The following is a 20,781-nucleotide window of genomic DNA, read 5'->3' on the forward strand; positions in this document are numbered from 1 at the left end:
TGTCTCGGGAAAAACCATTGAAAATTATTTCCTGGAATATCGCGAGCCTAGCAACCAACCTAGACAATCCTGACTGGCGTGCCTTTATAGACCTTCATGGGATCTGCCTATTCCAGGAAACTTGGGCTTTAACCCCCCTCCATAGAACCGGATATATTACCTATGCGGAATAAGCCACTAAGGGCCCAAAAGGAAGACCATCAGGAGGGTTGTGCATCTGGGTGGGTTTACACTTCGGATTTACGGCAAAAAGAATTGATACAAACAGCCCAGATCTTACGTGTATTTTTTTGACCCACAAGAAACTACCTAATTTTGCACTGATCAACATCTATTCGCGGCCTGTATGGCATGGTGGAACCTCTCAGACCTTAGAATCCCTAATCACTCTATTGAAACTTCTTCCAGGCGATACCACTCTCTTGATTGGAGGTGACTTTAATTGCCATTACGAACCCCTCAATGGCGTCCCCTCTATTTTTTTCAGAGGAAGATGAAATTTGGTCAATTCCACCACCGAGTATGTATTGTGCCAAAGGCTGGACCCCCCTGGTTCTCCATCTCACCTCCCTTACCTACTCATTCTCCTTAAGGGCCTGTAATGGGCGATTTCGTGGGGATTCCCCAGGGCAACCGACCTATAGGGGACTGGGCCATACCTCCGTGATTGACTACTTTTTGGCTAGTCTGGAACTTTGGCATAAGATCCTAGACTTCTATATAACTGGGCGATCACGATCCCCTGACTATTGATTTAGATCTCCAGTTGGTGAATGAGGACCACAACGATGCTACACACACAAATGGTGATCTAAGAGTGGTGCAAGGTGGGAGGCGAGTCCGCTGGGCAACAATCAAGCAGTCATAAGAAAATATGGCCTCCCTGTATCAGAGTATACTTCCCCAACTTGAAAAGGGTAAACCTCATACTTGAAAATTCCACAGATAATGGCGTGGCAGGTGATATTGGTGGTATCCACAGGGAATTAATTGAAACCCTAGTGGATTCCTTTTACAAATCAGCACCTACAAAGCTTAAAAGGAAGGAGGACATAAACCCCTGGTTCTCTAGGGGCTGTAGGGATGCCAAGAGCGCACTCCTTAAAGCCCTCAAGCAAGGCCATAAGACATGTGTCACTGAAGCTAGACATTTTTACAAGAAAATTATCCTCAACGCAAAATCAGAATGGGAAACTGAACGATGGCAAGCCATTAGGTCTGCGCTCATCGCAAAAGATTAGAGGACCTTCTGGAATCTCGTTCACATCGGGAAACCAGAGGGTAAATCCTCGATTGACCCGAACATTCCCGAAGAATCTTGGGCTCTTTATTTCAAGGAGCTCTATTCTACCACCGTGAACAAAAAGAGTGAACCCCCGTCTAGCCTATTGGCCATCGACCCGACGTGTACGATAGTGGAGGTTGAAACGGCACTAAAGAGCCTCCGAAAGAATAAAGGGCCAGGGTTAGACCGGATCCCTGGTGATCTCTTCAGAGATGAACAGATAGTATGGGCACCCTTCCTGTCTTTACTGTTTAATGCTATCCTCCAGGGTTCATCCTTACCATCTACCTGGACGGGCGTGGAGATAATTCCCATATACAAAAAGGGTTCCCCGCTTGAACCGTCCAATTATAGGCCCATCAGCCTTATTGACGTGAGTCAGAAAATCTTTGCTCGGCTCCTCTTACAGCGTTTGCAGGACTGGATTGATGAAAATAGTATCCTGACCCCGCTTCAAGCGGGGTTCAGGGCTAAAATTTCTACTACCAATCCTGGATGAGGGTAGCCTATATTTGACCTTTGTGGACTTAAAATCCGCATTTGATATGGTGGATCGCAACCAGCTTTGGAACATACTGCTATCAATGGGGGCTTCACCATATCTATGCTACCAATTTAAACTCCTTCACGAAGGGACATATGCCAGAGTTCGTTATGGTAAGAACGGCCAACTAACGGGCCCGTTTCCGGTTGAAAAGGGTGTTCGACAGGGCTGTGTTCTTGCCCCCACCCTTTTTTCCCTTATTCTTAACGGGCTCATTGATGAACTACTGGCCACTAAAGATATTGACTACCCCAAACTGGCCTCTCAGAGATTTCCTGCACTTGTTTGCAGACGACACCCTGCTGCTTTCTAAATCGCCAATGGGCATGCAGCGGGTTTTAAATCAGTGTTCTATCTTCTGCAAAAAAAAGGAATCTGGTGGTCAATATTGATAAAACTATGTTTATGGCTTTTAATGCCAATACTACCAACTGTCCCCAGCCCACGATGGAGAGTATGCCTTTGGATAGGGTCCCTATCTTTGAGTATCTGGGTCTAACGCTAAATGATAAAATGGGGTGGGTTCCCCAAAAAGTCAAGGCGAATTTAAAACTCACGCAGGCTGTTGGGGGCATTCTAAAAGTACAAAAAAATGTGTTGTAAAAACAATAAGTGCCCCCCTTGAAATCTTTAGCGTTCTGGCAAGGTCTTCGTCCCTTTACGGGGCGGAACTCTGGGGTCACACACCAGTAAACGAACCAATTAATACAGAAAACAACTTTATTAGGCAGATTATGTCCCTCCCTAAAAATACGCCGCTTGTGCCGTTAAGGCTCGATCTAAATATTCGTCCTATTGCTGACGTCATAGCTTCGTGGCCTTTGCTGTATTGGAGGAGACTATGGAGTTCTCCCGAGCTGGTGACATACAAGGAAGAATTAAAAGTGGTTTTGGGCTCTTTAGGTGCCGATAAGATCCCTTTGCTCTCATTTGTTAGGCAGTCTTTTATTTCGATCGGGCTGGAGAACCTCTGGATTAATCCCAAGGCCTCCAGCTCAGTCACTTCCAAGAAATCACTTGCCCTAACAATAAAAGATTACAACTTAACGAAAGTACTTTGTGCCGCCAAAACTCCAAGCCTAACTCAAGAGTTTCTCGATTTCAAACCACATTACGGCTTTGAGACTGAATTAGATGTCATACAACCTACTCTAGCAAAGAAGCTGTTTTTAGAATTTAGATATGGAACTTTGCCCTTATATGCATTTAGTGATAGATGGACAGGAGGGCCACCTCGTCCATGCCCAGGCTGTAGGAAGGAAGAGGAATCCCCTCTTCATGTTGTACTTTTTTGTCCAATATACGCTGTAATTCGGAAGAAGTAGGTTATCCAGTTATGTAAAAACTTGGGCATCAAGAACTATCTTGTCTTTTATAGGATTTTGAGAACTGATACTAGTCCTGTGATAGTTGCTTCAGTAGCAAAGTTCCTATTCTCAATGTGGCAGATACGTACGAAATTAATTAGTTAAACTTTGTATTTATTTATTTATTTATTGAAAAGTTTTGTATAGCGCGAACAAGACCCGTGGGTATCAGAGCGCTTTACATAGAAGTAGGATAAATATTAACAAGATGGTAACCATTAAACAAAATATAGATATGAGGTAGATAATTATATGGCTTTAGTGAGTGCTTATGTAACTACATTCCATTCAAGTTAGTCTTTTACAATACGAAGTAACTGTAAAGCATGAAATTATGTCATTTTCGTTATACATATGAGGTAGGAGGTTATATAGTTTCAGGATGTGAGATAACTGTATGAGTTCACTTTGACATGAGGTAGCAGTTGGTATACAGTTTAGTTACAAGGAATGTCGTCAGTTTCGGATCATCATTTATCTTTCATCTAATTCACGTCGATCCTTCTCTTTCTGATGACGTAAGTGTTTTGGACAGAATTCGATCCCATAATGATCCATAAACTTCTCTATGTAAGGTATTTACTCATTAAGAAGCTCTTCACTTCTCGCTTAAATGTTGAGGTATTAGGAGTCTTCCTAATGCTTGGAGGGAGTGAGTTCCAGATTCTGGGGGCAGCTCCTGTGAACGCTCTGTCATAAGTTTTTTTCTTTCTGAAGATGGCTGGACGCAGCACCAACTCCTTGGCACTCCTAGCCGGTCTGTTGCCTCCTGATAGCTCAATTTTCTTGGATAGGTATCCAGGAGTATTGTGGTGGAGCGCTCTATGGGTGATACATGCTATCTTTAGTTGAATTCTGGCCTCATAGGGTAGCCAGTTTAATGCTTTCAGGTGAGGAGATATGTGGTCATACTTCCTTGATCCGGAGATGAGTCTCGCCGCAGCGTTGAGGCAAGCTTTTAGTGGTGCTGTGGATGTTTTTGGTAAACCCGCTAAGGTGGTGCAACCATATTCAATCTTAGAGATGACTAAAGATTGGATTGCCAGTTTCAGATCTGCTTCAGAGATGAATGGTTTCAATTTTCTTAGGTAGTCCAGGTGGAAGCGGGCGCTTTTTGCCATTGAATTAATGTGAGCTTTCATGTCAAGATTCTCGTCTAAAGTAATTCCTAGCGACTTAGCTGAGTTGACTAGAGTCGGAGTGCAGTTGAGCGCGGTCACCAACTTGGTCCATTCCTTTATTTCCGTACCGCTCCTTGGTGGAGAGATTAGTAAGAACTCTGTTTTTTGAGCATTTAGCTTCAGATGTTTGGTAGTTAACCATTGCAATGCCATTTTTAAAGTTTCATTCATTAGCTCACTGTCTTCAAGGGAGGCGATCTTTATATATATTTGCGTGTCATCCGCATACATATGATAAGATATCTGTGAGTTTCTGAGAATTGCTGTAAGAGGTTCGACATACAAGTTAAACAGATCAAGGGATAATGTCGATCCTTGTGGGACTCCGATTGAGTTAGGGCATGGTGGTGAAATTGATTGATTGACCAGGAATCGTTGTGTTCTGTTCCGTAGGAAAGATTCGAACCATTTCAGCACATTTCCAGACACTCCCATCCTGTCCTGTAGCCTGGCCAGTAATGCTTCGTGATTTACTGTGTCAAATGCCGATGACAGGTCCAGGAGAATTAGTAAGCATGCTTGATTTCGATCGGGAGCCTGTAACGCGTCATCAACAATATGGAGGATCGCTGTTTCCGTGCTATGCCCTGATCTGAATCCTGATTGGCATTCATCTAGTAGGGAGAACTTAGTGATGTGTTGGCTCAGTTGGCCCTGCACGCATTTCTCAATTAGTTTGGCCAATAAAGGGATGTTGGTCACTGGTCGAAAGTTATTTGGGTCTGTAGCATCCGCAGTCGGTTTTTTGATCAAAGGAACAACTTGACCTGTTTTTAGGCAGTCTGGGAGGATCCCTTGTGATAATGATGCATTTATTATTTTGGTCCAAATTGGCACCACAATATGGCTGATTTCTCTTAAGCATTTCGCGGGTAGAGGATCTTGGTAGTGGTTGTTAGGTTTGATTTTCGAGAGCGTTTTGGCGATCGTGTTCTGATCATATAATTCGAATGCGTCCCAATTTGCCTTGTTTTTTGTTTTGCTACACACTGTAGTCGAGTTGGGATCGCTCGTAGTCAATGGTTGGATGGGGAGGTTATTCGCTGCACTTAAGAGCTCTGTTTCAAGCGATTTGGCCTTCTTCGTGAAAAATGTTGAAAATTCCTCGCTGCTTAGAGATGTTTTTGCGTTTTCATGAGCTTTTTTGGCTAGCTTGTTTGATTGTTGCTTCAGGATTTCAAAGAGTTTCCGTGGTCTGTTTTTGGCATTATCCATTTCCGATCTTATAAATTCCTTTTTGGAGTTGATGATCTTTTTGTTATATTGGTTTCAAATTTTTCTGAGGGCTTTCAGCTCAGGGGATGATGGGTGTTGTCTCCATTTTCTTTCGGCCATTCTTAGTTTGCGCCTGTCTTCGTTCAGTGATCCATCAAACCATGGATTTTTCATCTTTTCCGTCATTCTTTTTAGTTTTAATGGCAAGGTGTTGTTGACGATATTCCCGACTGAGGTTATATAATGTTCTGTCAGCTCATTTGCATTCTGCAGGTTGCTAGGTGGCTTTAAGTCTCTCTCACAACTTTCTACTAGTAGCTCAATATTAGCCTCTCTTGTGTCTCGAATCCATTGTTTGAAATTGGCAGGTTGAACGGTCTTGCCCTTTTTCATTATGGGTATCAGGAATGTTATTGCATAATGATCCGACCAGTCACATGGGGCTATTGAGAGGATTGATGTATTTTTGTTGCCCGAGATAATCCAGTCAAGTGTTGCTCCTTTAGAGTGTGCGGGTTGCGTGCATGCTTGGTTGAGATTTAGCTCGGCAAGGAAATCCTTAAGCGTGTTGACTAGTTTGTCGTTTCAGTCATCCCAATGTAAGTTGAAATCTCCTAAGAATATGTTATTGGCATCCGTGTTAGAGTTGGTCGTAATGATCTCCATTAACTGTTCTATGAACTAAGCGTTCTCTCCTGGTGGGTGGTAAAACGCATGTAGATTGCATCTTTGATTGGTTGCTGATTTTATATTGAGACCTAAGTATTCGCAAGATTCTAGAGGGTCGGATTGAATTTGATTGACCTCTATATCTGATCGGTGAATGCAGGCAATTCCTCCTCCTGACTTTTTTGGTCTATCTAGTCTCACAATGTTATATTCAGGTGGTACTAAGAGATCCATGGTTGGAGATGATGATTCCGATAGCCACGTTTCTGTAAGGATTGCCAGATCAATTTCCTTGTTAATGATGAGGTCTGCTATGTCTGACGCATGTTTGGTAGCCGATCGACAGTTGAGTAGGAGGCAAGTCAGTTGTTTCCCAGAGTTATTACTGTTCAGATTTTCGTATTCGGAATTAAGCTGGACTTGTTGTAAATTGTTATGGTTGAGTTTCCTATCCTTCTTTCTTGATGTTCTATTAGAATCGATTGGAACTGTTTTGATGTTCTCCTCTTTCTCACGATCTGGTGATTCATAAGTTCGGAGTAAGGCAAGGGCTTCCTCCTTCGACAAGGCCTTCGTCCTATTTGGTCGGTTGATCCTATTCGCTAGTGACATGTCTATCTCGTTGCTCTTTCTATGTAAGGAGTGTATGAGATTTTGAATATTCGTGATCTTGGAATGGGTGCTTGCTGTCACTTCCAATATTTCTTCAATCGCTTGTAGAATACTAATTGTGACTTGTGTTATTTTGCAAACTAGTATCTGAAGATCGTTAATAACCTTCTGGTTCCTGGGGGATTTCCTAGGGATGGTTAGCCTGTGTGTCCGGGGGTTGTATATTGCTTTTCTCTGTTTTTGATCTTTTCTTAGTGCCTCAGTCATTTTCTTTATATCCTCTGTATGGTTGTCTGTTCCGTTCCTTCTTGAGATGTTGTGTGAGTTATCTGAGTTTTGTGAAGCTAGGAGTGCTTTTGTGGTTGAGATTCTACCTGGCTTTAGTATAGTATTAGAGGTAGGTAGAGCACGGTTGATATCTCCTATCTTATCTGTTTCTTGATTTACATTGAGTGATTCACTCGGGGCCACTGTACGTTCTGCGTGGGAAGGCTCGGTGTTTGGAAGCGGTGTCGACTCTTCCCTTTGGAGCTGGTCTTGTTCTTTATTCTCATGACTCGTAGACCTCTCTATCCATTCCGTCTCATTTTCCGATATAGTCGCTCCTGTTTCAGTTTTCTCTCCGGATTTAGTAGCTGGCTCCAGGCAGCCTCCAGTTCGATTGGCGTCTCTGATAGTAATATTCTCAGGAGTGAATTCTGGTGGGGTCAGGTGTAGTTGGTGTCTTAGGCCCTCTAGTGATTCTTTTATGGTAGGGAATATCTTGTCGAACTTCATTAGTTCACTGTTCGCTGCCTGTATCAACACTATTCCAGTTTGATATATGGTGATACATAATTCTGCTCTGCATCTTCTTGATGGTGAGGTCATTATTTTGGTGCCATGTGGGATGTTTTTCATAACTTTTATGTTGAGCATTCTTGTGAAGGCATTGCGCCATTTAGCAGTTTTATTAGTGTAAAATATCAGGTCATTAGTTATAGTGCCTTTATCTGAATTAAAGTATGGGTCGGCGAACAGTGTGTCCGCGTTTTTCTTCAGGGTATTATGTTTAAACTTTTTGGCTCCGTTTTTAGATAACTTACATGGATATTTTATGACCTGGGCGTTTGAGCCATCCGCCTCTAGGTATCTTTCGCCCATGTTTGCTTCGCGTTATAGGTCTTATGGTGACTCTTCTCTGTTTGTCTCTTAATTGTTCCAAGGATTAAAGTTGAATAGTGATAGGCATAGATATCTTTTTAAGTAATTTTCTTCTATGGTAGTGATATATCCAAGTTTCTCTGTTAAGTAATCTCCTTCTATGATAGTGATAGATGTCAGTTTCTCTTCCAATTGATTTCTTGGGACCTTGTTAGTTGTGGTTTCAGATAGTAGTAATTATACTGGCCCTTGTTGTGCTCTTATGGTTTAAAAACTGGATATTACAAGATGTCCGCCGTTTTGGTAATCCTACTATGGACAGAGGACTTTCTCTCTTTCCACTCATTCGATTAGTCCATTTTCCCTTTCTTGCCTCAGATTAGAATCTGTTGTTGGCTCCTTTCTCTCTGTTTAGTACCTGTTTGTCCCCTTTCCATTTCCTGCCTCTTAGTTGTTTACTTTCTGCAGGCAGTAGAAGATGGACTAAGTGTCTCAAGCGGCCGCCATTTTAGAGTCAGGCGCGCCGCTTCGAATGCTGCCTCGATAGCTTTATTTCAATTATATTCATTTCCTTCATGATCCACCCCGCTATGACTCTCACCCACGTGGCCTTGCAGTATCCTAATCTCGTCATCGTTCTTCCTCCGCTCCCGCTCCTCGCCTCAGCCCCCAGCCGCGTTGGCAGTGCTCTCTCTCCGCTCCTCGGCCAGCCTCGGTCTCCGGTCTCCGGTCTCACCGGTGGGTTGCAATCAGCATCGGCGCCAGGGACACCCGACGATCAGCGCGGCAGCACCTCCACAGAGCCTCCAGGGTTCATTGAGCAGTCAGGGCAACGTGGACTGAGCCTCCCTCCCTTCGTGACGACCATCAGTGCGCGGGGATCAGCCGGTGCCTGGATGTCCAGTCTGTCGTCACCTTCCCTCTCGTGCCCCTCGGACAGAAAACACCGCAGTCGATCTTCTGGGCAGTCCTGGAAGTCCGGTCCAGTGGGGAGCAGTCGCGCTGGACTTTCGTTTCTCACTTTCCAGGTATATCGTTGTGGATTCACACGACATTCACACAGCTCCTTGTGTCAGTGGGGGGGGGGACGAAGATGCGTTTTGTCAGGGTTTAACTGGGATTTAAACTAAATATTAGTTATCCCGAACCCAAGAGCTCTCACAGTGAGCTCCTATGGCGTGGCCATCTTGCCTTCCTTCCTTTTAACACTTGTTTGTTAAACATTGTAATGTTTCTGTATTAACTAAATCTTGCAGATTTCGGGAATGAACTGTGTACACATGTAATCTTGGATCACTGACATAATATCGACGGACAGAATATCAACTAGCAAAAATATCTATGACAAAATATCGACAGACAGAATATCGAGTTTGTATCTACAAACAAGTACAAAAATATTGAGTACAAAATATCGGTTACAAAAATATAGTTTATAAAAATATCGACTTTATTAAAAACAGTGTTAAATTAAATTAATAGTAAAAATTAATTACTAAAATATACTTAAAAATACTTAAGTTAACTTATAATAATTAAATAATTAATGAAAGTTATAAAAAAAAAATTGTACAATCATGTTTGTTAAAACATATATATATAGCAACATAAAATAATTAAATAATATCCAATATTATTACCGTACAATAGCAGAAGTGTAAAAAATACTATTCCCACTCCAGAGAGTGCAACACTAGGGAAAGCATTGGATAGCGTAGGGTTAAAAATTACTATTCCCACTCCAGTGAGTGCAACAGTAGGGAAAGCGTTGGATAGCGTAGAGGTCAAAATTACTATTCCCACTCCAGTGGGTGCAACAGTGGGGAAAGCGTTGGATAGTGTAGGTTTAAAAATTACTATTCCAACTCCAAAGAGTGCAACAGTAGGGAAAGCGTTGGATAGCGTAGGGGTAAAAATTACTATTCCCACTCCAAATAGTGCAACAGTAGGGAAAGCGTTGGATAGCGTAGGGGTTAAAATTACTATTCCCACTCCAGAGAGTGCAACAGTAGGGAAAGCGTTGGATAGCGTAGGGGTAAAAATTACTATTCCCACTCCAGAGGGTGCAACAGTAGGGAAAGCGTTGGATAGCGTAGGGGTTAAAATTACTATTCCCACTCCAGTGGGTGCAACAGAAGGGAAAGCATTGGATAGCGTAGGGGTTAAAATTACTATTCCCACTCCAGTGGGTGCAACAGTAGGGAAAGCGTTGGATAGCGTAGGGGTAACAATTACTATTCCCACTCCAGTGGGTGCAACAGTAGAGAAAGCGTTGGATAGCGTAGGGGTAAAAATTACTATTCCCACTCCAGTGGGTGCAACAGTAGGGAAAGCGTTGGATAGCGTAGGGGTAAAAATTACTATTCCCACTCCAGTGGGTGCAACAATAGGGAAAGCGTTGGATAGCGTAGGGGTAAAAATTACTATTCCAACTCCAAAGAGTGCAACAGAAGGGAAAGCGTTGGATAGCGTAGGGGTAAAAATTACTATTCCCACTCCAAATAGTGCAACAGTAGGGAAAGCGTTGGATAGCGTAGGGGTTAAAATTACTATTCCCACTCCAAAGAGTGCAACAGTAGGGAAAGCGTTGGATAGCGTAGGGGTAAAAATTACTATTCCCACTCCAATGAGTGCAACAGTAGGGAAGCGTTGGATAGCATAGTGGTAAAAATGACTATTCCCACTCCAGAGAGTGCAATAGTAGGGAAATTAAATACTTCATATATTATTTCAATAAATATAAATTAATATCGATAAAAAATGTATTAAAAGTAATGACCAATTTAATATAATATAATAATTATTCAATTAAAATTACAAATTCAAATGAATTATTACAAATATTTATCTATTAATACAAATTAATTAAAAATTAACAATTAATAATTTAACATTTAAAAATTAATTAACAATTTATTCAAATTAAATACAATTAAATAAATGTATTTATTTAATTAATTATAAATAAATTACTTCCCACCCTATTCCCCTATATGCAAACATACTACAGAAAATAAATTAGTAAAATTAACCTAATTAGCAATTAATCAATTAAATAAAAATAATTGGCAATTCAATTTTAATTAATTACCTATAAAAAAATATTTAACAATTAATTCTAAAACAATAGCAATAAATATTTTAACATATTTAATTAATTATAAATAAATTACTTCCCACCAAATTCCCCTATAAACCCACAACCCGCTACAGAAAATAAATTAGTAAAATTAACATAATTAGCAATTAATCAATTAATTAAAATTAATTGGCAATTAAAATGTAATTAATTACAAAATTTAAATTAATTAACAATTAATTAAAAATGAATACCAATAAATACAATACATATTTAATTAATTATAATTAAATTACTTTCCACCCTATTCCCCTATACACCCACAACCCGCTACAGAAAATAAATTAGTAAAATTAACATAATTAACAATTAATCAATTAATTAAATTTAATTGCCAATTAAAATTTAATTAATTTCCAAATATAAATGAATTAACAATTAATTAAAAATTAATACCAATAAATACATTTACATATTTAATTAATTATAATTAAATTACTTCCCACCCTATTCCCCTATAAACCCACAACCCACTGCAGAATTAAATTACGCAACAATTAAAAAAACAAATTTCATTAATTAAAATAAAATATAACATAAATACACACTTTTCACACATATAATAACATAAAAAACACTATAAAAAATTCAATATTATTAAAAATTCGATAATTTTAATAACCTATATCATATATTTCGATATTTTAACTGTCTATATTTTTAACATTCGATATTACATTACTTACCTTAAAAACGATATTTTTGATGTCTATATTCTGTCCAGTCGATATTTTGTCCATTCTATATTTAAAACTCGATATTATGTCCATTCGATATTTTGTAGTCGATATTTTGACTGTTTACCGTAATCTTACCCTACTTTTAACAATATTTAGACTTAATTTATAATTTTACAAATTTTAAATTCTGCCTTCCCATTGTGATTTTTTGTTGCGTTGATGTATTTTAATCAATTGGACAGCAATCAAATGTATTTTTAAATATGATGGAGGAATATTTGTATTCTTTCTTTTATTGTGTATGTGCTTTTATGGTTGTATCCAACCGAAATAAAGTTTTCCTGAATGAATATATATATACACACATTAAAATTAATGTTAAACATGATATATATTTGAAAAATAAATATTGTTGAAAGACAAGATATTTTAATAACTTTAAATGTAAAAATAAATGTAACTTATTTTTTCCTTTCATTTTAAATATTTCTATATATAACCTTATGTAATTTGTAATACATAATAAGTAAATACAAACATTTTTAGGGGGAATTGTTTTTAATACACCTTTAAAAATATTAATTTAGTGTAATACATTTATTTATTTATTTTGAGATTTATACAGCGCGTACAATTGCCCGTAGGCGTCTCGGCGCTAGAAACTATGAATGTGTTCCCAAGGTTAGGCCGGTAACTATTCTTGATCAAACAGCCAGGTTTTTATCTTTCTGCGGAAATGCATCAGGGATGGGCTGTCTTTGATGGAAGCTGGCAGGGAATTCCATAATCTGGGAGCTGCCACAAGGAAGCGTCTGTCACCCCAGTTGACTGTTTTTGTTCGTGGTATTTGTAGGATTTTCAGATTGTTAGATCGGAGCGATCTTATGGAGGACTGGTATTTGAGTTGGGATTTCAGGAAATGTGGACCACAGTTGTGCAGTGCTTTATAGAGTATGCACAGCGCTTTAAACTTGATCCTGTTTCGAATCTTAAGCCTATGCAAGTCCCTTATAGTATCAGAGATTGGTGAGAACTTAGGGATTCCAGACAGGAGATGAGCTGCAGCATTCTGGATGGTCTGCATTTTGTTGGTCACTCTTGCTTGGGCGTTGGTGAATAAGCCGTTACAATAGTCAAGAGATGACAGCACGAGAGCGCTTACCAGCGTCTTACCTGCTGAGGTTGGTAGTAACGGCATGATTTTCTTGATCAGCCTGAGTTTATGATGGGCTGTTGCTGCTATTTTATTTGAGTGGGCCATGAAATTTAATTTATCGTCAAAAATCACCCCCAGATTTCTGACGGTGATGGCTGGTGTAGGTGGTGTTCCGTGCGTAGGGGGCCACCAGGTGTTTGACCATCCGGGGGAGAGATGTCCAAAAATGACGACCTCCGTTTTTTCAGTATTTAACTTTAGGCAGTTAGAGGCCATCCACTCACTGATGGCCCGCATGCCCTCTTGGAAGTTTTCAGCTACCTTGTCACCATTCCCGTTGATGGCCAGCACAAGCTGGGTGTCATCCGCGTATGAGGTAAGGCTCATCCCATGGGCCTTGATGACAGAGGCCAAGTCCGACACATAGATATTGAATAGTGTCGGACTGAGGGATGAGCCTTGAGGAACCCCACACGGTAGCGACAGCTTGTGCGATTGGAAGGGCCCCAGTGTGACCACCTGTGATCTCCCGGCCAGGAAGGAGAAGATCAGATTTTTAGCCATGTGGCAGATGCCTAGGTTCTCGGCACGGTCGACCAAGATCTTGTGGTCGACCGTGTCGAAGGCTGCAGACAGATCAAGCAATACGAGTATTGCTGTACCTCCCTGGTCCCGGATCACTCTTATGTCCTCAGTAGCTTTTATTAAGGCGGTTTCGGTTCCATGGAACTTGCGGAAACCAAATTGAGTGTTATCCAGTAGTTGGTGGTTTTCTATGAACTCTGAGAGTTGTAAGTTCATAGCCTTTTCTGCCACCTTGGCCAGGAAGGGAAGACTGGCTATGGGGCGGTAGTTTTTTGTTTGGTCCTTGTCCAGATTAGCTTTCTTTAGTAAGGGTTTGACCAAGGTGTTTTTAAGGGAGTCTGGGTATATCCCAGTTCTGAATATTGTGTTGCAGATTGATACAATGTCAGGGGAGAGATAGTCCATGATAGGACGAATGACATTGAGAGGGCAGGGATCTAATGCTGAGCCTGATTTAATTGTGGCCATTATTTCCTTGATTTGTGTTTCTCCAAGGTCTGAGAACTGAGATAGTTCGATATTATTGGTCCGGTTGTTAGATCAGGGGGAACTGGTTCCTGTGTTAGTGGAGAATGCTTGATATATATCATTCACCTTTGTAAAGAAGAAATCGGCCAGAGAATCACAAAAGACTTGGGATTGTGGGGGATTCAGGTCCGGTGCGCTTCCGGCTAAGGCCTTAGTGATCTCAAAGAGTTTTTTACTTGAGTTTTTGGCAGAATTGATTTGTTCGGTGAAGTAGGATTTTTTTGTTTCTACAATAAGGGCTTTGTATTGTCCAGGTGATTCCTTATAACTGGTCTTGCTTTCAGCGCTGTAGGATCTGCGCCAGTGTCTCTCCCTGTTTCTACAGAATTGCCTCTTAATACGTAGCTCCTCTGTGAACCACGGGGCTGATGGCGTTGCTCTATTTCTAGAGAGTTTTTTGGTAGGGGCTAAGGAGTCGGTGGCGGTACCTATCCACTCCTGAAATAGTCGAGTGGCCATGTTTGGATCAGATGTTGAATCAGGACGGGTTTTTTCGAGTAAGGTCGTTAGCTCAGCTTAATCGATGTCCTTCCAAACTTTGATGGTTTGTGGTTTCAATACAGAGTGGGGTCTGAATCTATGTAATTGGACTGATATTTTTATTAAGATGGCAAAGTGATCGGTCCATGGCATAGGTAAGGTGTCTGTTATATTAACGCCTAGCATGTTGGAAAAGATGCCGTCTAACGTGTGACCGGCTATATGGGTAGGGGTGGTTACCAGTTGCCGAAGACTCATAGTGTGCATGTCTGATATCAAGGAATAGGTGTCCTTGTCGGATGCATTCTCAAGATGGAAGTTTAAGTTGCCCAATACTGTAAATGAGTCTTCCAGCGATGGTGCTTCTAGTATTGCACCCAGATTTGCTAGAAAGTTGGTGCGAGGGCCTGGTGGTCGATATAGGAGGATGCCATTAAAATTAAAAGATGGGGTGAGTTTAAGATCGAAAAGAAGGGCTTCGCAGGAGGTGGAGGGGATGTGAGATATTCTGACCGTTATGTGGTCGCGAGCGGTGATGGCTAGTCCTCCTCCGCGCTGCCCTACTCTATCTAGGCGGTAGGCGTTATAGGCTGGGGGGGTCGCAACTACCATGTCAGGGTCGGATGCTCCATCCGTTCATGTCTCAGTAACAAAGAGACAGTCAAGGTTGTTGTTGATAATGAGATCGTGTATTTCTTGCCGGTGCTTGACAAGGGATCGAGCATTGATTAGTGCAGCGGCGATGTCAGTAGTCCTAGATGCAGTGACAGCATGCGTTTTGATTTTTTCATTGGTTATCTGTAACTTAACGTTGCAGTGAGGACATGTGAATTTTGTGGTATCCGACCAAAGGTGTGGATTATATTGAGCGCAGTCGGTATTAGGCGTGCGCAGTGCCATCAAAGTGGATTTGGGGTATATGTGGGGATACAATCGCGGGGATTGATCAGGGGTTCTAGCCCTAGGCCCGGTCTCGGCACGGACGAGCACAGACGAGCTTGCCTTATGCGCGCCTTCGGCGCAAATTCGTCGCGCCCGCTGCGCTGCCGTAACAAGCACGTTTTTGTAGGGAGTAGACAATGCAAAAGGCGTGGCCTCGAGTGGGCGTGTCCCAATCAGGGCGAGGGGAATGGAGTAGGTGGGAAAACGGCAATTTCGCCCTTACCAGCGCTCGTTTTTCAGCGAGGAAGGGTGCCTGCACACTGGGTTGTGTCACAGGAGTGGTGAGTGATTTTTAAAACCAAGTGAACTTTTACAATTTTACAGTTTTAAAAACAGTGAAATGCTCTGCCTTCTTGCTACTCCTGGCTGTGCCTCAGGAGGGTCCAAAGTTATCTTATATTAAATATTTTATTTAAAAATATGATTACCTTTGCTTTTTTCATTGAATGACTACGGTTTTATTAATGCTATTTCCTAAGGATAATGTCCCTGTAACCTGGGTGTGTCAGTGGGTGTATGAGTGGTTGTGTGGGTGTGTAGGTGGGTGCATCAGTGTGTGGTGGGTATGTCAGTGTGTGGGTGACTGGCAGTGTGGGTCTGTGAGTGGGTCTGTGAGTGGCGGTATGGTATGGGTGTGTGAGTGGCTGTATGGGTGTGTTAGTGTTTCGTGTGTAAGTGGCTGTGTGAGTAGATGTGATTGTGTGAGTCTGTGCATGGGTCATATGATTGGTTTTGTGTATCTCTGAGTTGGTGTGTGAGTGGCTGTACAGGTGCTTCTGTTGAAAATAGGTTATCCACGGGTGGATATCTGGGTACGGACTTACATTAAAGAGTTATTTGAGGTTGGAAACTGTGCATTGTACGAAGGCTTCACAGATTTGAATTCAGTGTTAGGCAGCTGCAAAGTATGAAATCTAGAGTCGTATCTACTATCTTTTTTTTTATATAGTGACACCGAAATTGGAGCTGAATGAATATGTAATAACTTGGAAACACACTTTAGTAACTGTTCAAAAAGTAGGCTGCATCTAGGCCTACAGAAGGGACTGTGATGTGCCTGAATATGACTGTGGTATTCAAGATGTAGAAATTGCACTGTAACCCTGAAAATAACTAAGTGGAATAATGGGATAGTAACTCGTGAAAACATGTAAAATATTAGAGTAGGCCAGAAAACGGCTGAAAATGATTTACTGTGTGATCAGCTCAGGAGCTTTAACCTCTTATGGTGTGCATAATGATTGGATTAGGTCAGAAAGGAAAACTGAACTCACCCATCCATCTTACAACATCACTTTAAAAAGTGATAATGAAACCACGCAGAGCTGTATAAGATTAAAGGTGGAAAAGTGTGCATTGTGCAAAGTAATTATACCTTGGAGTTGGCCCTCAGGCAGCTCCAAAATATTCTATCTGGAGACATGATAACTTTCCTATTTCATTTTATAGCTGCCTAACACCGAATTCAAAACTATGAAGCCTTCCTACAATGCACAGTTTCCAACCCTTTAACTTGAGTTCGCACCCAGATATCCACCAGTGGATAACCTATTTTCAACAGATGTTCTGTCCTTACTCACAAATGTTTTGCAATAGGCTTTGGCTTTAAGCCATAACCTCCTGTTAAAAAGACATCTTCAACCTACATCAGGTTCATTCAGCCTTTACCCTGTTTAATATGGAGTACTGCTTGCACCCCAAACTTTATAGATTTTTAAACAGTGCACCACATAACTTTCAATATTCATAACCACACTTGCCTCCATGGTTTACACTATTTGCAATTAGCTCAGAAAACTATAACTGTTGAATTTCAGTGTTTTTTTTTGTATTTTAAACACTAGTTTACTTCTTATTTTAACAGCTAACTATAAAGTCACTTTAAGGTTTAGTTCCCACAGTGAATATGCATATACATGACGATTTCCAAATGATTTGAGTGGGTGAGGGAACTGGCCGCATGGCTCACTACAGTTTGCACTAACATCCATCCCAGAAGCACAGAATGCGGCAGCGAACACTAAACTAAAACAATATTTTCAAGTTGCCATAGATATTCATAGTACTGCGGGTTACCTTGCCTTCTTTCTCGAAATGTGTGACATGATATGAAAATATGCATACCATTTAAAACTGTGGGAGATAACAAAAAGGGGAAAGATAGCTCTTGAATAAACTAAACTGAAACGCGGACACACACCACTTAACTCTTGGAAACACTGGCACGGTTTAATGTTATTTTAGCGTCCTCTCACTTTTCAAACGGCGGCACAGATCTGACTGACTTTGAGACTGTTAACTTTATGCCAACATTCTTGATAAGTGCATGCTTCAATTAGAAGCGCTCTGGTTTCTTTTTCTGGTTGCCAATGTAAAATTGAGGGCGGCAAAAGAAGCACGTTAGCACCACCTGGTGGATTTCTGTTTTTTACTTCGTGAAATAAACAACGGAAATAAACGGACACAGTTGTGTGCATTCAACGATTTCACTCAGTGAATCTTGACTGTTCTGTGAGTAAAAGTGAATATTAGGACTACCTGGCAGGTTGCAGTAATAAAAAAAAGACAACCATTTAAACTTATGAAAATCAAAAATCTGTTTTTTCAACATACGCTTAGAAAACCCTTTTCGCATGATCAAATACACACATGAAGGCGGGCTAGTGTGAAAACTGTGACACTTGCTTTTCTTTCCTTGGGGCTGATGTTTCCCAAAAAGAGAAACATCTTACCCTACGACCCCACCGATTCTGAGAGTGTCTTTTCCCCTTCACATCCTGGGAGGTGCTCAGCCTGGCTGCTTTTGTTAGGCATAAATGTCTGCTGACCTTTCCATGATGGGAAAGAAATGGACTAGAGTTTGTGAATACCAAGAATGTATCAATATTTGATGCAGTGCAACCAAACAACTTGCTGTGCAGCGTCAAACGGAGAGGGAAGGAATGTGTCACATTTACTAAGATATGGTGCATTCCTGCTCTCTCTCTGCGCTGGCGCACTATATGCTGCCAAGCGGCAACGGAGGCCCCCTTCAGCCATGGTGCAAGGCTACCTGCTCAACAAGCATTTGCAATGCAATAGGTCTCGCATTAGGAAAGTTTGAGCTATTGGTCTTGTAAAAGACAATTTCTTTTATTTATGTGTTTGTTTTGAAAATAGCTAAATTAATAGCTTTGTCATTTACAATGCCAATAGTTATAACTTTCGCAAATGTGACACCTATAACCTGGGGTTGCGCTGAGTGATGCTGTGGTGGTGCTGAGTGGTGCTGAGTGATGCTGTGGTGATGCTGAGTGGTGCTGTGGTGGCGCTGGGTGATGCTGTGGTGGTGCTTAGTGGTGCTGTGGTGGTGCTGAGTGGTGCTGTGGTGGTGCTGAGTGGTGCTGTGGTGGTGCTGAGTGATGTTGTGCTGGTGCTGAGTGGTGCTGTGGTGGTGCTGAATGGTGCTGTGGTGGTGCTGAGTGATGCTGTGGTGGTTGGTGCTGAGTAATAATGTGGTGGTGTCGAGTTGTACTGTGGTGGTGCTGAATGGTGCTGTGGTGGTGCTGAGTGGTGCTGGGGTGGCGCTGAGTGATGCTGTGGTGGTGCTGAGTGGTGCTGAGTGGTGCTGTGGTGGTGCTGAGTGGTGCTGTGGTGGTACTGATTGATGCTGGGGTGGCGCTGAGTGGTGCTGTGGTGGTACTGATTGATGCTGGGGTGGCGCTGAGTGGTGCTGTGGTGGTGCTGAGTGGTGCTGTGGTGGTGCTGAGTGGTGCTGGTGATAGGTGATGCTGTGGTGGTGCTGGGTGGTGCTGTAGTGGTGCTGAGTGATGCTGTGGTGGTGCTGAGTGGTGCTGTGGTGGTGCTGAGTGATGCTGTGGTGGTGCTGAGTGGTGCTGAGTGATGCTGTGGTGGTGCTGAGTGGTGCTGAGTGATAATGTGGTGGTGCTGAGTGATAATGTGGTGGTGCTGAGTGATAATGTGGTGTTGCTGAGTGGTGCTGTGTTGGTGCTGAGTGATGCTGTGGTAGTGCTGAGTGGTGTTGTGGTGGCGCTGAGTGATAATGTGGTGGTGCTGAGTGATAATGTGGTGGTGCTGAGTGATGCTGGGGTAGTGCTGAGTGATGTGGTGATGCTGAGTGGTGCTGTGGTGGTGCTGAGTGATGCTGGGGTGGCGCTGAGTGGTGCTGTGGTGGTGCTGAGTGATGCTGTGGTGGTGCTGAGTGGTGCTGTGGTGGTGCTGAGTGATAATGTGGTGGTGCTGAGTGATAATGTGGTGGTGCTGAGTGGTGCTGTGGTGGCGCAATACCGAAGCTATTATTATTGTCTGACATGAAACTTTAGTAAATATCACCTGCCCTAAGACCAGACAATTAATCTCAGGGAAAGAAGTAGATTATAACTTATTTCACTAGCTCTGCAAGCATTACAGCAAATTCAATAGCAGATGCCAGGGCCTTCAGGAAATGTCCAGCAAGCTTTCTTTTGCACATGTTCCTAAATAAATTAATACTTTTATCATTTACAAGCGAACCGGTTTCAATAAATCACGACCCGGTAAACAGTCAAGTTTATTATATGCTTGGTGGTTAATATGCATGGTAGTAGTTTATTTTATAGTGCATTTTTACAACTGTATTCTTCTTCAGTGTTGTAACTGCGTGTCAAGCAAGTTGCATACATGTATGGTCAGATAGCTCTTCGAAGACAAAGTGGTGGCTTGTACAAGGAACTAGCAGTAGCATAAGCAATAAAAAAAAATGTAAAAGCACAAAGCAGGAAAAAAGGTGCAGTACTAGTGTCACTGTGTGCTCTTTGATGCGTTTACAAATACTTTGCTAGCACTCATATTGGTTGCTATTTTACGGTTTTCTTGTGTAGGGCGTGCTTGTTGTTTGAACAGAGAAAAAATACATTGTGCAGCCCGGGGTTTCCTGCTTGCCTTTTGCAGAGAGCAATTTGTCTGCATGTATACAGTGCATGTCCTCATCTTAGATAGAAACTCTGCTTTCGTGACGTTTTTTGATACAAATCTGCAGTGTGGTTTACTTATAAGTTAGATATGGCATGTTCTCCAAACAATGAGTGACCAGAGAGAAAGAGGGGTAGGGGTGGAGGGGTTTGCCACACGATCGGCACATGTTTTCATAGTTATGAAGCTGGCGTTCTTTTACTTTATGGGTAGAAACTGGATTTAACAAACAGCCAAGCTTCATAACTATTTTATTTACAGAATCTGCACCCAGCTCTTCCAGGAATTTGCAAGCATTTTGAAAT

General features: G+C 41.7%; 1 protein-coding gene across 1 annotated transcript in view; it reads right to left on the reverse strand.

Moving 5' to 3' along the window:
• The window catches only part of C4_1H8orf34 (chromosome 4_1 C8orf34 homolog), a 1,074,551-nt gene that overhangs the window by 418,682 nt on the left and 635,088 nt on the right, over positions 1-20,781 (reverse strand). The gene's annotated exons all lie outside the window — the stretch shown is intronic.

Source organism: Lissotriton helveticus, chromosome 4_1, assembly GCF_964261635.1.
Source record: "Lissotriton helveticus chromosome 4_1, aLisHel1.1, whole genome shotgun sequence".
In the NCBI taxonomy this organism is placed as follows: domain Eukaryota; kingdom Metazoa; phylum Chordata; class Amphibia; order Caudata; family Salamandridae; genus Lissotriton; species Lissotriton helveticus.